The sequence below is a fragment of the Hevea brasiliensis genome, chromosome 16, assembly GCF_030052815.1.
Source record: "Hevea brasiliensis isolate MT/VB/25A 57/8 chromosome 16, ASM3005281v1, whole genome shotgun sequence".
Classification (NCBI taxonomy): domain Eukaryota; kingdom Viridiplantae; phylum Streptophyta; class Magnoliopsida; order Malpighiales; family Euphorbiaceae; genus Hevea; species Hevea brasiliensis.
This window is the reverse complement of record NC_079508.1, coordinates 44642102-44659717: the sequence shown is the minus strand read 5'-3', so window position 1 is coordinate 44659717 and position 17616 is coordinate 44642102. Positions and strand designations below refer to the sequence as shown.

Here is a 17616-nt window from a genome sequence, read left to right as displayed (position 1 = left end):
ATAATGAATCCACTATTGCGAGAAAAAGACTTATCATGAGAAGTGGTAAAATTCTAATAAGGCTTCTGCTTAATGGTGATGAAGTATACTATAGATAAGGCCACATGACAATTATTCTGATAAGGAGATCATAAGGAATTTTGCTGGTTGTTTGAAAAAGTTTAAAAAGTTCGACTAAGGCTCAAAAGAGTTATTATCTTTCTTTGTTGGAGCACACCCAATATGATGGTGTTAGTGGTGTACAAGAATATATCATGACATTTATAAGTTATTTCAACAAGCTCAAGTCTTTTGATCTTGATTTGGGAGAGAGTCTTCTAGTTTGGCGCCTTCCTGAATCTCATCCACCTCAATTCAAAATTCTCAAGATTTCTTACAACTCTCAACAAGGGGATTGGACAGTTGATCATTTTATAGCTATTGTATTCCAAGAAGAGGAATCTAAGAGGAAAGGGAATACTCCTTACATTAATTACGTTTTTCAAGGGTCTAGTAGCAAGACTTAATGAAATTTCAAGGATAAGAAGCCTAAAGCTAAATTTGAGAACAGAATTGGTAAGCATGATCATAATTTAACAAGAAGAAGCCCTTCAAAGGCAAGTGCAACTATTGCAAGAAGTTTGGCCATAAGTTAGAGGACTGTGTAAGCTTAAGAAGACGCATTAGAAGGAAGGTAATAGTCCAGAACTTGACCCTCTAGCTCTAGTATGTTTTGAATCAAATGTTGTTGATGTTTCTTCAAATTCTTAGTGGTTCGATTTTGGTGCTACCATTCATGTTTCAAATTCCTTATAAGGGTTCAAAACGTGAGGAAGCCAAGTGAAAAGGAGAATCTGTTTTAGGAGTAAATGGAGTTGTAGTAGTAGAACTCATAGGATTGTTTCTTTGAATTTATCTTACGGACATGTGTTGAAATTAAATGATATTGTTTTGTTCCTTCTTCAAGGAAATTTAATTTCAGTTCTATTTTAGATAAGTGTGGTTTTGTGTTTCTTGAGGTAATGGAAAAATTATTATTTATTTTAAATCTGATATTGTTGGTTCTATTGTTTTATGCAATGGTTTATATATGTTAGATTTAAATTCTGATCCTTTTCAATCTTTTGATTTTCTTATAAATTTTGTTATTATGCAAAAACATAAAAGAGTTAATGAGAACTCTTCAATATTATTGCATATACTATTGGGTCACATTTTGAGGAATTATTAGAAAGGATGGTTAAAGAAGGTGTCTTGCATGAGTCTGGATTTCTTTGATTTTAATATGTAACACCTAGGCAAATCCCACATCGGCAAAACACGAGAGATCTTTGGGTTTATAAGTTGTTGGTTCTTAACCCCTAGTGTCGCGTTTTATAATCGTGAGGGTTTCGTCCCAAAGCGGATCTTATCACTAGTGGGCCTGGCGGTTTAATTTGTGGTATCAGAGACGCTCCGCGTGTAACCTTGAACGATGGTGGGGCAAACCTCAGCGTGGACGCTGAGTCCCATAAGGGGGGTGGATTGTAACACCCTAGGCAAATCCTACATCGACAAAACACGGGAGAGATGTTGGGTTTATAAGTTGGCGATTCGTAACCCCTAGTGATGCGTTTTAAAACCGTGAGAGCTTCGGCCCAGAGCGGACAATATCACTAGTGGGTCGGGCCATTAGATTCGTGGTATCAGTGTAACGCTCTCACCGTAGGCAGTCCATACATTTTACTGTTCTGACAACTAATGTCTATTCGGACAGTCAGGATGTCTGGAACTACACTTAAACTATAGTGAGGAGGCATAAATTAATGAAATAAATATTAAAAAAAAATATATGAAAAATTTTGAGAAATAAAATAAAATTTAGAGAATTTATTAATTGGTATAAAAATAAAAATAATCCGATGAGCACCATGAAAGGCATTTTAGTCATTTTACCCTAGAGGTAAATTTTTAATTAAATGTCAAATTAAAATTTGGAAATAGAATAATTAACATAAATTAATTATATGAATTTGAATTTGGAAAATGGAAAGAGCAAGAAAAGAAAAGGAAAGAAAAGAAAAGAAAGGAAAATAAAAAGACTTATGGCATTTAAAGAAAAGAAAAAATAAACATGAAAATTTAAAACAAAATTAAGTACAATAAAAAAATAAATATATAAAGCACAAGAGACAAACCCACCTACTTTTCTCTCCATCTTCTTCCCACTCTCCTCTCTCTTGCAGTCCACCCTTGTGCTCCCTCTCCACCATTTTTGTCAAGCTTTCAAGCTTGATTTTCCAAGCTTCCACACACCAAAACTCATAGCTCCTTTACAAAAATTACTCCCTACACCCTAAGGAAGCTTTAGATACCCATTTGAAGAAGAGAAATTGAAGTTTGGTAAGACACCCAAAAAGGTTAGTGCACTAATCCCTCTTCTTCTCTTTATTAAACATGAAAAGCATGTTTAGCTAAGCATAAATACCATTAAAACAAAGAAAATCTAGAGGAAAGAACCCTTGAATTTTTGGCAGCCATGGAACTTGAAATTTATTGCTTTTAAGTGATGAAAAATGGTTCTATGAGAATGTGTAATTAGTTGAAATGTTTGGGTGTTTGATTGTGTAGTGTTTGTGTAAATTTGAAACTTTGAAAAATAGGGTTTGTGTAAATGTTGAGGACTTTGTGTAAAATGTTGAAATTGATCTATTGGGATGAGATTGTTGCTTATAGAAGTGTATTGCATGCAAATTGAAGTAAGGAAGTTGGAGGAGATTGAGTTTTGGAAGTGTCAATTTTCTGCAGGTTGTGTTTGTTGAGGGCAGTGTACATTTTAGGCCATATAGAAAATTGTTTGCACCCAATTTGTATTAGTCATATTGTATGTGAAACTAGACCCAAAATAGCCCATTTTCCATGAAGAAACCATGCCCATATTCTGTCCAAAACTTGACCTAAATTCTGCCCAAATTCAGATTTCCTGCAACTCAACCTTGAAAATGACCAAATGAACAGTACGTGTTCATTTGGTCATAACTCTCTATACTGGTCCAAATGACCTAAAATTTTAACCATGGAAAGTTTAGACATGGGCTACACTTTTCATGAAGACCACTTAACCCAGTTTTGCCTTTAATCAATTCAAATTGTTAGCAAAATTGGGTCACTGAAACTACCAACCCAGAAAATGACCAAATGAACAGTACGTGTTCATTTGGTCATAACTCTCTATACTGGTCCAAATGACCTAAAATTTTAACCATGGAAAGTTTAGACATAGGGCTACATTTTTCATGAAGACCACTTAAGCAGTTTTGCTTTTAACCAAATCAAACTGTTAGCACAAGTTGAGTCACTAAAACTGCTAACCCAGAAATTGTCCAAAATACTGTTCCTTTGGTATGCTTGACCAATTTTGGCAAAATGCCATAACTTGGTCTCCAAAGCTGCAAATTGAGTGAAACTAGTGCCAAAAGTTTTATAAGACATAGCACAACAATTTTTATGTTTTGACCAAGCTCTAAAAATCATTGCATCCTAGGAAAATATTAGCCAAAGTTAGGAATTGAAATCTGGAAAATGTTAAGTTGAACCCAGAATGCCATTTGATACCCGTGTGTTCATTTGGCCATAACTCCCACTAGGAAATTCCATTTGAGATGTGCCAATATGATATGGAAACATGATACTTAGGGCTACAATATTGATTTAGACACCTTTGCCAAATTCTAAGTGTAAAGACCCTAAAAAGAGGGTCAAACATACTGAAGTTAGTTTTGCCTTTATAGGATTAAGAGTCCAAGTCAATACATTGACCATAACTCACAATACCAAGCTTGAAAAATTATGAAATTGTATCTAGGAGTCCCTAAGACATAGAGGAACATATCTTGTGAAGGAATCTAAGTCTAAAAATGATCATAAAATGATCAAATGACTGGTAAAAGTTTATTGACCAGGAATTGTAAATTCTGGACAGCTTAGAGGCAAAGGGACCAGTTATGGTATTTTGACCATAACTTGAGTTCTATAACTCCAAATTCAGTGATTCAAAAACTGAAATTCAAGTTTAAACATAGAGGAGCAATTGTTATGAAGGAAGTGTGACTAAATAGACATCCTAACCTAGTCAAATTCCTAGATAAAGATAACACATCAATATGAACCTAAAGAAGGGTTCATGGGAAAATGCTATATATGATAATTAAAATACTCATAAGGAAAATTAAATATTAAAAATGATATGAATATGTAAATTGGGAATAATGTCCTATTAATATGAAATTTATGGTACTAATTAATAGTACCAGAAAATAGTAACAGTGAATAGTACTAAAATAATTAAAAATGTTTAATTGCCCATAGTATACCTAGACTTATTTATTTAGTTTGGATAAATTGGTATACCAATTAGGGACCACAGATAAGCGATCGCTACAGAGCAAATCATGAACTAACAATATATGTCTGGTATGATTGTTCTACAGGCTATATGCCTACTTAATGGCCATTGTGCCTACTTTATTTCTGGCTTTACAAGCCTAACAGCGGGTCTCATGCTCGACAGCTGGCCTCGTGCCTAACAGATATATACGAGGTAGACATATGGCTATCTAACCCGTATACTCCCGTGTATCCAACTTTATAAATTATTATAGGTTTCTTGGGCACTGATAAAAAAAAAATTAATTAAAACTTAAATACAATAAGTAATCATAAAAGATCCTGATAATGTTAATTGCTTCCAAAGAGCAATAAAAATGTAAAGACCGAAATTATGATTTGTAAATATCAATTCAATTGTTTAATTATTGTTATTATAAATTATGCACCACTAAGCATTATGCTTAGCGTTGGTTTTCCATCGCGTAGGTTTGAAGATCAACGATGCATACGTAGTATTTGGATGAGTTAGGCGGATCGCCACCGTCGAGTCACCTCACCGGTCTGTTGTATTTTGGTAGGGCCCATGTGTAGACTAATATTTTAGTTCATTATGTTTAGTCATGATGTATTTCATTTTGGACTTGTAATTAAACTTTGAGATTGAAATGAAAACTTGTAATTTATTATCTAAGAATTTCTATATGAATGAAATACATCACACTTCAATTTAAGATCTCATAAATAAATGTAAAAGATATGAAACAAGAGAATATTATATGTAAATGTGTGAAATTAATAAGGACATGTTAAAAAGTGATTAGTGGAACCCGCGGATGCTAATAAAGCAGGGAGGCTCATGCAGGTCTCCTGAAATAAGATATAAAAAAAAAATTCTACACATAAATTACGACTTAAATGACATTAAAATTTACAATAGACATGACAAGACAAGATAGGGTGCTCGACCGAATGTAGCACTTCTTGCTCGGCTACACAATAGACGGGTGAGGGCGTCACAATCAGGCGCTCGTGCAACCTTGAGCGATGGTGGGGCAAACCTCAGCGAGGACGCTGAGTCCCATAAGGGGGGTGGATTGTAACACCCTAGGCAAATCCCACATCGGCAAAACACCGAAAAGATGCTGGGTTTATAAGTTGGTGGTTCGTAACTCATAGTGACGCGTTTTAAAACCGTGAGGGCTTCAGTCTAGAGTGGATAATATCACTAGTGGGCCGGGCCATTACATTTGATACCACAAATGTGCCCGGCCACTGTGATATTATCCGCCTGGCAACCCTCACGGTTCAAGCATCACTAGGAGTTACGAACCTCAACATAAACCCGACATCTCTGTGTTTTGGATGTGGGATTTGCCTAGGTGTTACAATCCACCTCTATGGACTCGGCTGAGGTTTGCTCCCACCATCGCTCAAGGTTGCACGCGAGTAACTCGATACCACAAATGTAATGGCCCGGCCCACTAGTAATATTGTCTGCTCTGAGCCAAAGCCCTCACGATTTTAAAACGCGTCGCTAGGAGTTCTGACGCCAACTTATAAACCCAGCATCTCTCCCGTGTTTTGCCGATGTGGGATTTGCCTAGGGTGTTACATAATATATGTGTTGATTGTATTAAGGGAAAATTTCCTGCTAGGGCTAGAAACAAAGGGGCAATTAGGAGTGAATGTGTGTTAAATTTGATTCATACAGATATCTGTGGACCCATTTCTCTTGTTGTTATGGGAGGTTTTAAATACTACATCACTTTTATTGATGACTATTCTAGATATGGTTGGATTGATCTTCTTTATGAGAAGTCTTGTTCCTTGGATGCCTTTAAAGCATTTAAGGCTGTAGTTGAACTAAAAACTAGGAAGAAGATTAAATGTGTAAGGTTAGATAGGGGAGGTGAGTATCATGATAGGTATATTGAGACTGGTAAAAATCCTGGTCCTTTTACTTTGTATTTAAAAGAATGTGGGAATTAGGCACAGTACACCATGCAGGGGACCCCACAAAAAAATTGGGATACAGAGAGGCGAAAACGTACAGTCATGGACATGGAGAGAGGTATTCTTAGTCATTCTTCTTTACAAGAATTTTTGTTGGGTGATGCCTTGAAAACTGCTGTGTACATTCTCAATCAGGTTCCTAGTAAATCGGTGCCTAAGACTCCCTATGAGTTAATGTTTGGTAAGAAGCCCAGTTTGGAACATTTTCATGAATGCGGTTGTAAGGCAGAGGTGAGGCCATATAACCCTCAGATCAGAAAGCTAAATGCTAAATCTGTCAGCAGTTTCTTTATTGGCTATTGTACAAGTTCTAGAGGTAGTAGATTTTACTATCCAACTCATTCTACTAGAGTGATTGAATCAAATCATGCTGTTTATTTTGAGGATGAGATGGATAGTGAGTCAAATACCTCGAGTTGTCGAACTTAGAGATGAGACTTTTGTCTTTCCTGTGCCTTTGCTGCCCTCCTCAGTAGATTTTAATACTCATGAGGGCAAAGATGAAGCTCAAAATCCTATTGATGTCAAATTAAAACCACCGGTTGTAGAAGCTAAGGAGCCTTATACAGTTGATTAAGTTATACCTTTTAGGAGATCTCAAAGGATTAGTAGACCTATAATATCAAATGATTATATGGTCTATTTCTGAAACTGAACGAGTTTGATGGTGTTGATATTTCTAATCCTATTTCTTATCAAAAGGCTATATCTGGTCCTAATTCTTTAGAATGGATGAGATCCATGCGGGATGAACTATCTTCTATGTATCATAATTAAATCTAAGATCTTGTTGAATTACCGGATGGTTGTAAAGCTTTGGGTTGTAAATGGGTCTTTAAGACCAAACGTGGAGTCAAAGGTGAAATAGAAAGGTATAAGGCTAGACTAATAGCAAAATGTTATAATCAGACGAAATGTATAAATTATACAGAAACTTTTTCCCTAGTGTCCACTAAAGATGCCTTTCATATGGTTATGGCTTTAATTGCTCATTATGACTTAAAACTCCACCAGATGAATGTTAAACCAGCTTTCTTAAATGTAGACTTGTATAAAGATGTGTATATGGTTCAACCTAATGGTTTCATAAAAGCTGGTAAAGAACACTTACTGTGCAAGTTGAAAAGATCCATTTACGGGTTGAAAAGATCCATTTACGGGTTAAAAAAGGCTTCTAGACAATGGTATGAAGTTTGATCAAGTTATGACTTCTCTTGGTTTTGAGGAGAGTGCTTGAGATCAATGCATCTTTCGGAAGGTGAGTGGGAGCCATTTCATTATTCTAGTATTGTATGTTGATGACTTGAGCCATTTCATTATTCTAGTATTGTATGTTGATGACATTCTTCTTGCGATAATAGCATCAATCTCTTGAATGAGACAAAATACATGCTTTCTAGTCACTTTGACATGAAAGATCTTGGTGAGGCCACATATGTTGTAGGTATTTAGATTCACCATGATAGGTCTCAAGGCATATTGGGTTTGTCTTAAGGACCTTATATTGATTGAGTTCTTAAGAGATTTAAAATGTACACTTGCTCATCTTCTTTGCTGTTCTTTCAAGTGAGAAACTCTCTAAAGCTTAGTGTCCTCGGGATAACAAGGAAAGGACTGAAATGGAAAAGATTCTATATAGTTGTGCTATTGGGAGCTTGATATATGCCCAAGTATCTGATCATACTGATATAGCATTTTCTATTAGTGTCCTTGGTAGATACTTGAGTAATTACGGATGGAGTCCTTTGGAAATCTGTAAAGAAAGTTATGAGATATTTGTAGGGTACTAAGAATTATATGTTGACTTACAAAGATCGGCAATCACGAAGTTATTAGTCTTGTAATTCGACTTTACAGTGTGTAGATGATAAAAAATCTACTTTTGATTACATCTTTATGGCCTGGAGGAGCTGTTTCTTGGAAGAGTGCTAAAGAGACACTTCTGCTATCTCCTGTGGAACCAGTATGTTGCTTGTTATGAGGCCACTTGTCAAGCTATTTGGTTAAAGAAATTGATTTCTAGTATGCTTGTTATTGAGACCATCTCAAGGGCCTTGACCATTTATTGCGATAATGCTCTTCTTTGTTTACTTCTCTCAAAATCATAGGAATTTTAGTCGAACTAAACATTTTGATGTCAAATTCCTATTTGTTGAGAGAAGATTCATGAATCACATACTCGAATTAAACATATTACTACGGATAGAATGATTGCGAATCATTAGCAAAACTTTGCCCATTAGTGTTTTTGAAGCATGTTGCGCCTATGGGTGCAATGAAAACTTTTGATAATGCTTTGGTTTAGTGAGTCTATTTTATGTTACATTTGGGTTAGCATTTGTATATAATACTTAGAACATTGTTTTTGGACATATCTTGTCACATATTCCATTTAAATTTAGTTTTTGGTTTTGAGATTTTGTTGGTACATATATATAATATTATTTTCCCTATCGGATTCAATGTTATTTTGTTTGCTGTTTCATTAATTGGATTTTATAGGTTAAATTACATACTTGTTATTGGATATTGTTTTATATTTTATTAACCTGTTCTTTTAGTTTAATAAAACGATTACTGCTATCCAAGTGGGAGATTGTTGAATTATTTATTCTAATCGAGTTGTGGATTAACAATAATCAATTGTTAGACTTATTGACAGATTAAATAATGATATCAAATAATAAGTTTAGTAATTGACAATATCTAAATAGATTAAGCCATATGATTGGGCAAGCCTGCAATGGATTAGGCTGTCCATAAGCCCACTAAGGAAGAGGCTCCAACTCTCAGTCCTCTCTCTTTCTCTCTCTCTCTCTCTATATATATATATATATTCTGATAACACCATTTAATATCGGATATAATTCGGATAGAACTTGAATGCTGTGAATTTTGGGAGTTGTGAACCTAACATTTCGCTTCATTTTCTCTATTCTTGATTGTTTATAGAAAATCATAGATACAAGCGTATTTTCAGGTACACATATTCTCTAATCATGTAATCTATAATGATTTAATTTTTATATATAACACTTCTCTCTTGATACGCAATGTTCATTCATGTAGCAATCTTTGGAAAGACCATCTTTCTTCTTCTTTTCATCCTTCAACTTATTGTTAAAGATCACATATAATTTAGTTTAGCACTTAATTAAACATAGAGATACGTTCAATTAGGATATACATATAAGTCAGCCTATCAGGCAATCAACATGGTTAATTAAATAAAATGAAACCTAATGAGCTTTAATTTAGCTTGTAGAGTTGTCTATGAGACTTTGAATTCTCGAGTTTCAGTTTGAATAAAAATTATCTTTTATTATCTTAATTTTTAATTTACCAGTTATCACATTTACTTTTCAAGACTCATATTTAATTTTCATAGTCTTATACTCACATTGCAATTAATCAATCAATCAATCAAAGTTTTCTTTCTATTCATTTGGTATTTTGTTATTCGACATTTCGATATAGTACGTGGGACTCCACAACCATTTTATAGGCAATTGTACCACGAAAACAAGCACATCATAGGAAATTGGGTAAGACTTATGAGTGCTCTTTGGATTCTGATTATCCACCACAGCAAACAAACTGCTAATTATTATTTTTTTCTAAACCTGCTAAATAAAACTCAATAATGGGACCATGAAAATCATCTTATTCCAATTATTGTACCTAAAAAATATTTAAACTCATTTAAATATATATATTTTAATTAATAATTAATATATTAAAATTTTCATAATTTTATAAAATTTTTAAATTTTATTTTTTAAAAATATAATATATAAAAATTATAAATATTATTTTACAAATATATATATATATATATATATATATATATATATATATATTATATTTAATTAATTATTTATATAAATGAGTTTAAATAATGATATGTAACATATAAAATTTGAATCCAATCTAAATCAATCATAACCATTATTTTTAAACCTAAACCTCTCGAAATATGATTAATATACTATTTAAATTCATATTATTTCAAGCACAAGCATCAAATAGTTTGCGAGATGTAACTAGTTTATTTATATATAAATATAAAATTAAATATTATATTTAATTACCTAATTTAAAATATTAAAATATTATAATAATTAATATTAAAATTTAATTAGTTTAGTATAACATATAAATATTTAAAAAATTTTGATGCCTAATATTATTATTGCTCTAGATAAATTATTCCACATTTTCAAATGTTGTAAAATTGCAAAATAAAATTTCTCTATGTATGATAATTTTTTTTATAATTATATACTAAATATTAACTCAAAATTTTATACATTTTAATATATTTAATATCATATAATTTTATATATATATATATATATATATATATATATATATATATATATATATATATATATATATATATATATATATATATATATCATTAGTGATGGTATAAGTCTTTATAATTTTTTTTTCATCACGACTAATATTTTAGTTATTTAAATAATATTATAAAATGTTAGTAAAAATATAATTAAATCAAATTTTTAGTTATTTATATTATATTATTTACTTGTTATGTTGATCAAAATTCTTTTTCATGTTTTTTTTTTCATATATTTGGTACACGATTGTATGTAATATTTTCAAAATACCATTATTTTAATGTTTCAACTTTTTTAAGTGTTTGAAGTGAATCTATTAGAGTAATTAATTTGGTATTTTTCCTTCATATTAACTTTGAAAAAAAAAAGGATAAAGAAAAAAAAATGTAAATTGGAAAAAGACATGAATTAAAAATTTTCACAGTGCTATATAATATTAAATTAATAAAAATAATTTAAAAAATATACAAGTGAAAAAAACCCTTGTTGAATCAATTATTGATGAAATTTGATTTTTATGCTATAAATATAAAGACGATGGAGAAAATGATGATAGAAAAATTTATGCAAAATTCCTTTTCTAAAATATATATTAGATAACATTAATTGAATTAAAATTAAAGTATGGTATGACATAATTAATTCAAATAAAATTTAAAAAATAAGAATTCTTGTGCTTTTGCAATTCTTATGCTAACCTCTATCGCCTTTTATAACATAATGGAAGTGGGCAATGTCTAAAAAGTTGCAATTTAATTTAAATTATTTATAATAAATTTTAAATTTTAATTTATATTAATAAGTTAATATTTAAAAACCTTTTTAACATATAGTACTAATCAATAAGTAATAAAAATATTAAATAAACACAATTGCAACAATAGTGTCATTTACATATTGAATAAATAGCTGCTAGTTTATCTCAAATTGAATGACTATAACAAATAAAAATAATTGAAGGCTGAGATTGCACAGCTTATAACACGTACGCGTTTTGAGGATCTGATCGTTTGAGTTGCTGTCACGCGATATGAGGCTCACATGTCAGGGACGACAACGGGATGACAACGAGTAGGATATTAACGAAAATCGTTCATTAACCTCTCTTCACTATTACTTTATTAATTAGTTTCCTTTCTTTCTCTTTTTTCTTAGGTTTTAATTATTTTATACATGTCTTTTATATTGTTGTAATTGGGCTATAGAATTTTGATTGAAATTGTGAAATTTATTTATATATTTCTTTATTGAAATTTTACAATTTCTTAAAAATGTTGTTTATTACAACTAGAACACGCTCTCTCTCATTTCCATTGAGATTTTTTTGGGCAATATAATTTCAATTTTGGATTTTTGAATGTATATATATTTTATGAGATTGGACTATCGAAACTTTTAGAATTTCTTTGAGATTATTGATCTAAAATTATAATTAGAGATAAAATATTTGATTTAGTCCTTTTGAAAAAGAAGAAAAAGAAAACAGAAAGATAAGATATGTGAAGAGAGAGAGAGAGAGAAAGAGAGATAACAATACTATTTTGCATGAAAGGTTGAGATAATACTTGAGAAGATTACTTGGCACTCCAGTAGGCTTCAAGCAATCCTCAGCTTCTGAGGGTTGCCAAGTCATTTTCCTGGGGAGAAATTAACCCACAAGCATTGACAATTTTTGCTTCATTTCTATCCACTCAAGCTCCATGATCATCCCTACAATATTTTCCATTCTAAAGAAGGATGTTGCCGGAAAGCTCCGTAACCGCCGGTACTCATCAAATACTGATATATGTTCATCGTTACATCACTGTAACCCAAAGAAGTTCTTTGAACTAATAATAAAAAAAATAAATTTATTAAATTTATAAAATAGATAATCAATGATAATTATGATAGTAGTATTGTCTTTAATTTTTAAAATTAATTTCTTTTTAATAATATGTTCATTTATTTTAAAAATATTTTTTTATTAAAAAAATATCACCACAAAATTAGGATCCAAGGGAACAAATGAAATAATAGTAAATGAAATAAGAGACAAAATAAATTATTGTCCTAATCAAGTTTTAATTTTTGATGAAATCACTGAGTGGTTTTTTAGATAAATATCAACATCAAAAGATGCTTTCACAGTAAAGCAAAATGATATCCACATTTTTATTGTGATAGCACGCACGTGTGATGACTTGTTGGAAGTTGATATAATGTTTGACTTGGACTTATGTGTTGGAGTAAATTATAAATTAATTTTTGAAGTATTTTAAAAATTATAAGTTAGATTTTATATTTTTATGAGAAAAAATTATTCTCTAAAGTTTGATTCCATTAATAAATTAATTATTTTCATTTAAATTAATTTAATTTGAAATGATTTAATTTCTTAAATTTTATTTTATTAATAAAATATATAAGTAAATAATTATATATTTTATAATGTATATAAATTTTTTATAATTATAATTATAATTATTTAATAGAAAATAAATTTTATAATTATTTAACTAAAGCTTTAATCTTTTAAACATAATTGTTTTATTTTATTGCATTTAAGTTAATAATTAAATTAATATTACATGTAAATAATTAAATTAATTATAATATATAACTTTTCATAAAACCATTAATTAATTAAAGATATAAAATATGCATAAAAAAAAAACAAAGCACATAATTAATATTATTAATACAATAAAGCATTAATAATGACTATAATATCTTTCCAAAAGTAAAAATATAATATTATAAAAAAAAAACTCATTACCTCAATTGGAGCCAATAATATAAAATGATGTTTCTAGTATAGACCCGGTTCACTATATATCTAAACACAAGATGTACAGTGGGACTTTTGAATTTTACATGTTTATGTCTTGAGTATACAGTATATTGAGTCTAGACAAGAATTTTCCAATTGAAAAAAAAAAAACCTATTTTCTTAAGTCTAATCCATAATACGATCAAATACATAAGTTCAATCCATTTTCTTAGAGAGACATTTGGTCCGGGAACAATGATGCGATGTCATCTTTCAAACATAAAGCATAGGTGAAGTGATCACCATTCGTATAAACAAATTGTATTGTGCGTGCAAGGTTGAGATAGTATTTAAGTAGAATCCTTGACACTGCAGCTGGCTTCAAGCAAACTTTATTCATGTCTTTCCATGCATTTACACATATTTTTTTAATTTCTTCTATCGCCTTCTCTCTTGATACACAATGTTCATTCATGTAGCAATCTACACTTGAAGGACCATCTTTCTTCTTCTTTTCATCCTTCAAATTAATGTTGAAGATTATATATAATGTCATTTAGCACTTAATTAAACATAGAGATACGTTCAATTAGGATATACATATAAGTCAGCCTATCATGCAATCAACATGGCTAATTAAATAAAATGATACCTAATGAGCTTTAATTTAGCTCATAGAGTTGTCTCTAAAACTTTGAATTCTCAAGTTTCAATCTTAATAAAAGTCAATTATTAAAATAAATAAATAAATAAAACAATAGTGAAAAGTACATTTTATTACATTATGATTTGCGTGTTTTATTAATAAGGATATGACTTTTTTTTTATTATTATTTTACATTTAAAAGCCTATGTTACTATGATGTTAACACTTAAGGACAAAGTTACTAAACAGTATCAAAGTATGTTGTTGTGACAAGCCTCCCAATACTCTTATAAGCTAGTGTTATATACTAGTCTGTCCATTGATTTTCTCACAATAGGGAGCAAATGTTAACATGTTTGTTTTGTCTCATTTTTCTTAAATTTAGCACCAAATAGATGATATGACTATATACAACTAAATATGTGAGATCTACTTGCCAAGCTAATCTTATAGCATTAAGAGACTTGCTACGTCAATAGAAATTGACACTCTTTAGTAATTGTCCTTAAGTATAAATAATATAATAATACAAGCACTTAAATATAAAAAAAAAATTCTTAGAACACTATTATTAAAACACTAAAATCAATGTTAATAAAATTTATATTTTCCAAAACAATATCATACCTCGCGAGTTACTCTATCATTTCTTAAAAGCAGTAGGACCTCACCATTTATTTCAACTACCATCACGAAAAATTTTTGTGCTTAAATTCAACAACTAATTAAAATTCAAATAAATTTTAATCTAAAGGAAGCCTTGGGAAAAGTCTTACCATTTCCTTCACATAGCAAGTATTGCAGCCATCATTTTCTATTTCATAATAAAAGCTGAAGGTAAACTTGTAAAGAGCTTCCATGTATTCTGGCAATCATCAATGGCACCAATATTTAACCTTAAAATTTAGAGTAGAAGGAAAAAAAGAGTGTTAAGAGATACACGTTAATATTTATTTATTTTTAGCAGATAAGGGTTCTCATTAAACACTGGCTAGACTGCTAGAGATAGCCTAACAAACTCTATCATATTATCAGTTGTATGTGTATTTAAGCGCCCATCTTGTAACAACAAACTAAGCAAATTACAGAAACTATTGAGCCTTTACATAAGCCATTGGCAGTTAATTTGCTTTCTTGATGATAACTATCCTGAATTTAATTCTATTTAGCCAACCTCTCAATTGCAGCAGTAAAACGTTGAAGTTCATCGATTGTAGCATATCCATCGTATGTGTCATCTATTATTGTTATGATTCGCCACCAGCATCCGAGAAAGAGAATACTAAGGCTCAAAATGATATCCAACTGCCCATATATAGGCCTCCACAATTCTATCCCTTGAGTAATCAAGATTTTCTGCTACATCCGAGTTCTTCCACCCTCTGAAACATATGTTATGAAGAGGTTATGAAGAGATTCCAAAGTCTGTAAGTACACAATATGAGATAAAAGCTGAAAAAATTGCTTTAAGAAACAAAATATTAAAATATATACCATGAGAGTGAGGCTAGCTCTTGTCTGTATAATAATTGCAGTCGATTGTAATCCAACTTTGCAAACCTGAGCAGATTTTCATCCCGAGACTCCTCTCCTTCATAGAAGGCTATGTACTTCTTAGCCCCTACTCTTTCTATGCTATGGTGGAATGGTTGCAGCAAAGCATTTCTTATATAATTTGCATGGGAGGGCTTGATTGTGCGACTAAGGTTTCTAAATACTGCCTAGTAAAAACAAGAACTTCATCTAAAATATATTCTCCATGTGCACTAAAAAAGTTAGCTTCGTATAAGCTAAAGAGGCCTTTCACATCACTGGTGATGGTTTTTTTGAACTCTCCATCAGTGTCTTTGAATTGTTGAACATAACTGATTCATGACCATAATAATTAAGTGTCAACCTTCTTTTACTTGACTACTATGCATGTATTTAATTTAAAGGAGCAATGTAATAAGTTTTATGCATGCAAAACTCACCATAAGACATTTTGTATCCATATTGTCTTAAAACTTGAAAGAGAGTTGCCACGGTATGGAGGTCATTGTCATTATTGTCATGAAGAAGCTTAGGAAAAGTGATGAAAATTTGATTAAGTTGTTCGTCAATTTCGTTCTCAAAATGATATGATACACCAAATCGGCATAATAAATTGATGAACTCAATTTCTTGGTTAGCTCATGGGTTGATTGCATTAAAATATCTTCCACCTTTTCTTTAAGTTTTTCTATCTGTTTAGTGTATAATTCAAATTCCTGCACATATTTGACCGATGTTAAATTAAAATCACAATGGAATATATCATTTACATACCAAATCTTGAGAGACTAGCTACTCACCGAAGCTTGAGGAGAAAGTGAAGCAAAGCTGCAGTCCCACACGGTTTGGGGATAGTTTACCAATAGACGAGTAGTGCCTTGCTCGTATCTCTCTTCCACAGCCATTTTCGAATGCAGCTTATTATATTAAAGCAATTGATCACTTGTTTTGGTTAGCGAACTCCCCAAGAACGTGTCCATATTTATATATATAGTATATACAAATTATATTCAAATATACAAGAGCGAAATAAATGTCTTGACTTGGGACAAGAGAATATTGTGCTAAAAGCAAGAGAGGTAAGGGCAAAATACATCACTCTGTAGCCAATATTTTCCACGGATATATGAGCTATCACCTTCACCTATATACGTATTTTTCTTGCATGCGCCACTCTGTAGTCGTTATTCTGCGCAAGAACACAAGAAGTGTACAAGTGGCTGCCCACTTCTATGCTTGCAAGTTTCAGTTTTATTCCTCCTCATTTATATGAATCTTATTAGGATATCAAGGATCTCTTTATCTTTTTGTATCTCATCTTTGAATTTTTCAAACTGTTACCATGACGTGCTTCTTGTATTGTTTATGTTGTAATTTTCATATTCAAGTACCCTTTCATAGTTAATTGAAAGATTCATTATTTACCTATTTGAAGTATGCTCAAGTTCATTATATATATTTTACGGTGAGGTTAAGTTTTATGTAAATTAATTAGTTAATTGTACTAATTTTTAATATATATATAAATATATGTGTGTTTATATGTAATGTCACATGTTAATTTTTCATTTTTATATTGTTTAAGTTAAAATAATACTAAAGATATAAAAAAAATATTATAATCTTTCTTTAAAATAAATTTTATGGAAAAAATGAAGAATAATTTTATTTTTTAACTAAGCTAATTTCCAGGATGAAAGATAATGTTATGGACAGGAATAGCATCCTCTCAATAAATATTACATTACATTACATTATATTATGGGCTAAATAATAAAAAAAATTAAATTATTATATTTTTTTCTATTTTAGTCAAAATTTTTGTATAATTTTATTAATTTAATTCTAAACATTTCATAGTATTTTCAATTTTAGCAAAATGTTAATTAAAACAATTAAATTGATGAAAATAATTTAAATCTTTTCATTCATTATCAATTTTAGTCATTTTTTTAATTTTA

General features: G+C 30.6%; 1 pseudogene; it reads right to left on the bottom strand.

The window, feature by feature from the left end:
- The window catches only part of LOC131174777 (probable terpene synthase 6), a 41338-nt pseudogene extending 24778 nt beyond the window's left edge, over nucleotides 1-16560 (bottom strand).
- Between the last annotated feature and the right edge of the window lie 1056 nt (nucleotides 16561-17616).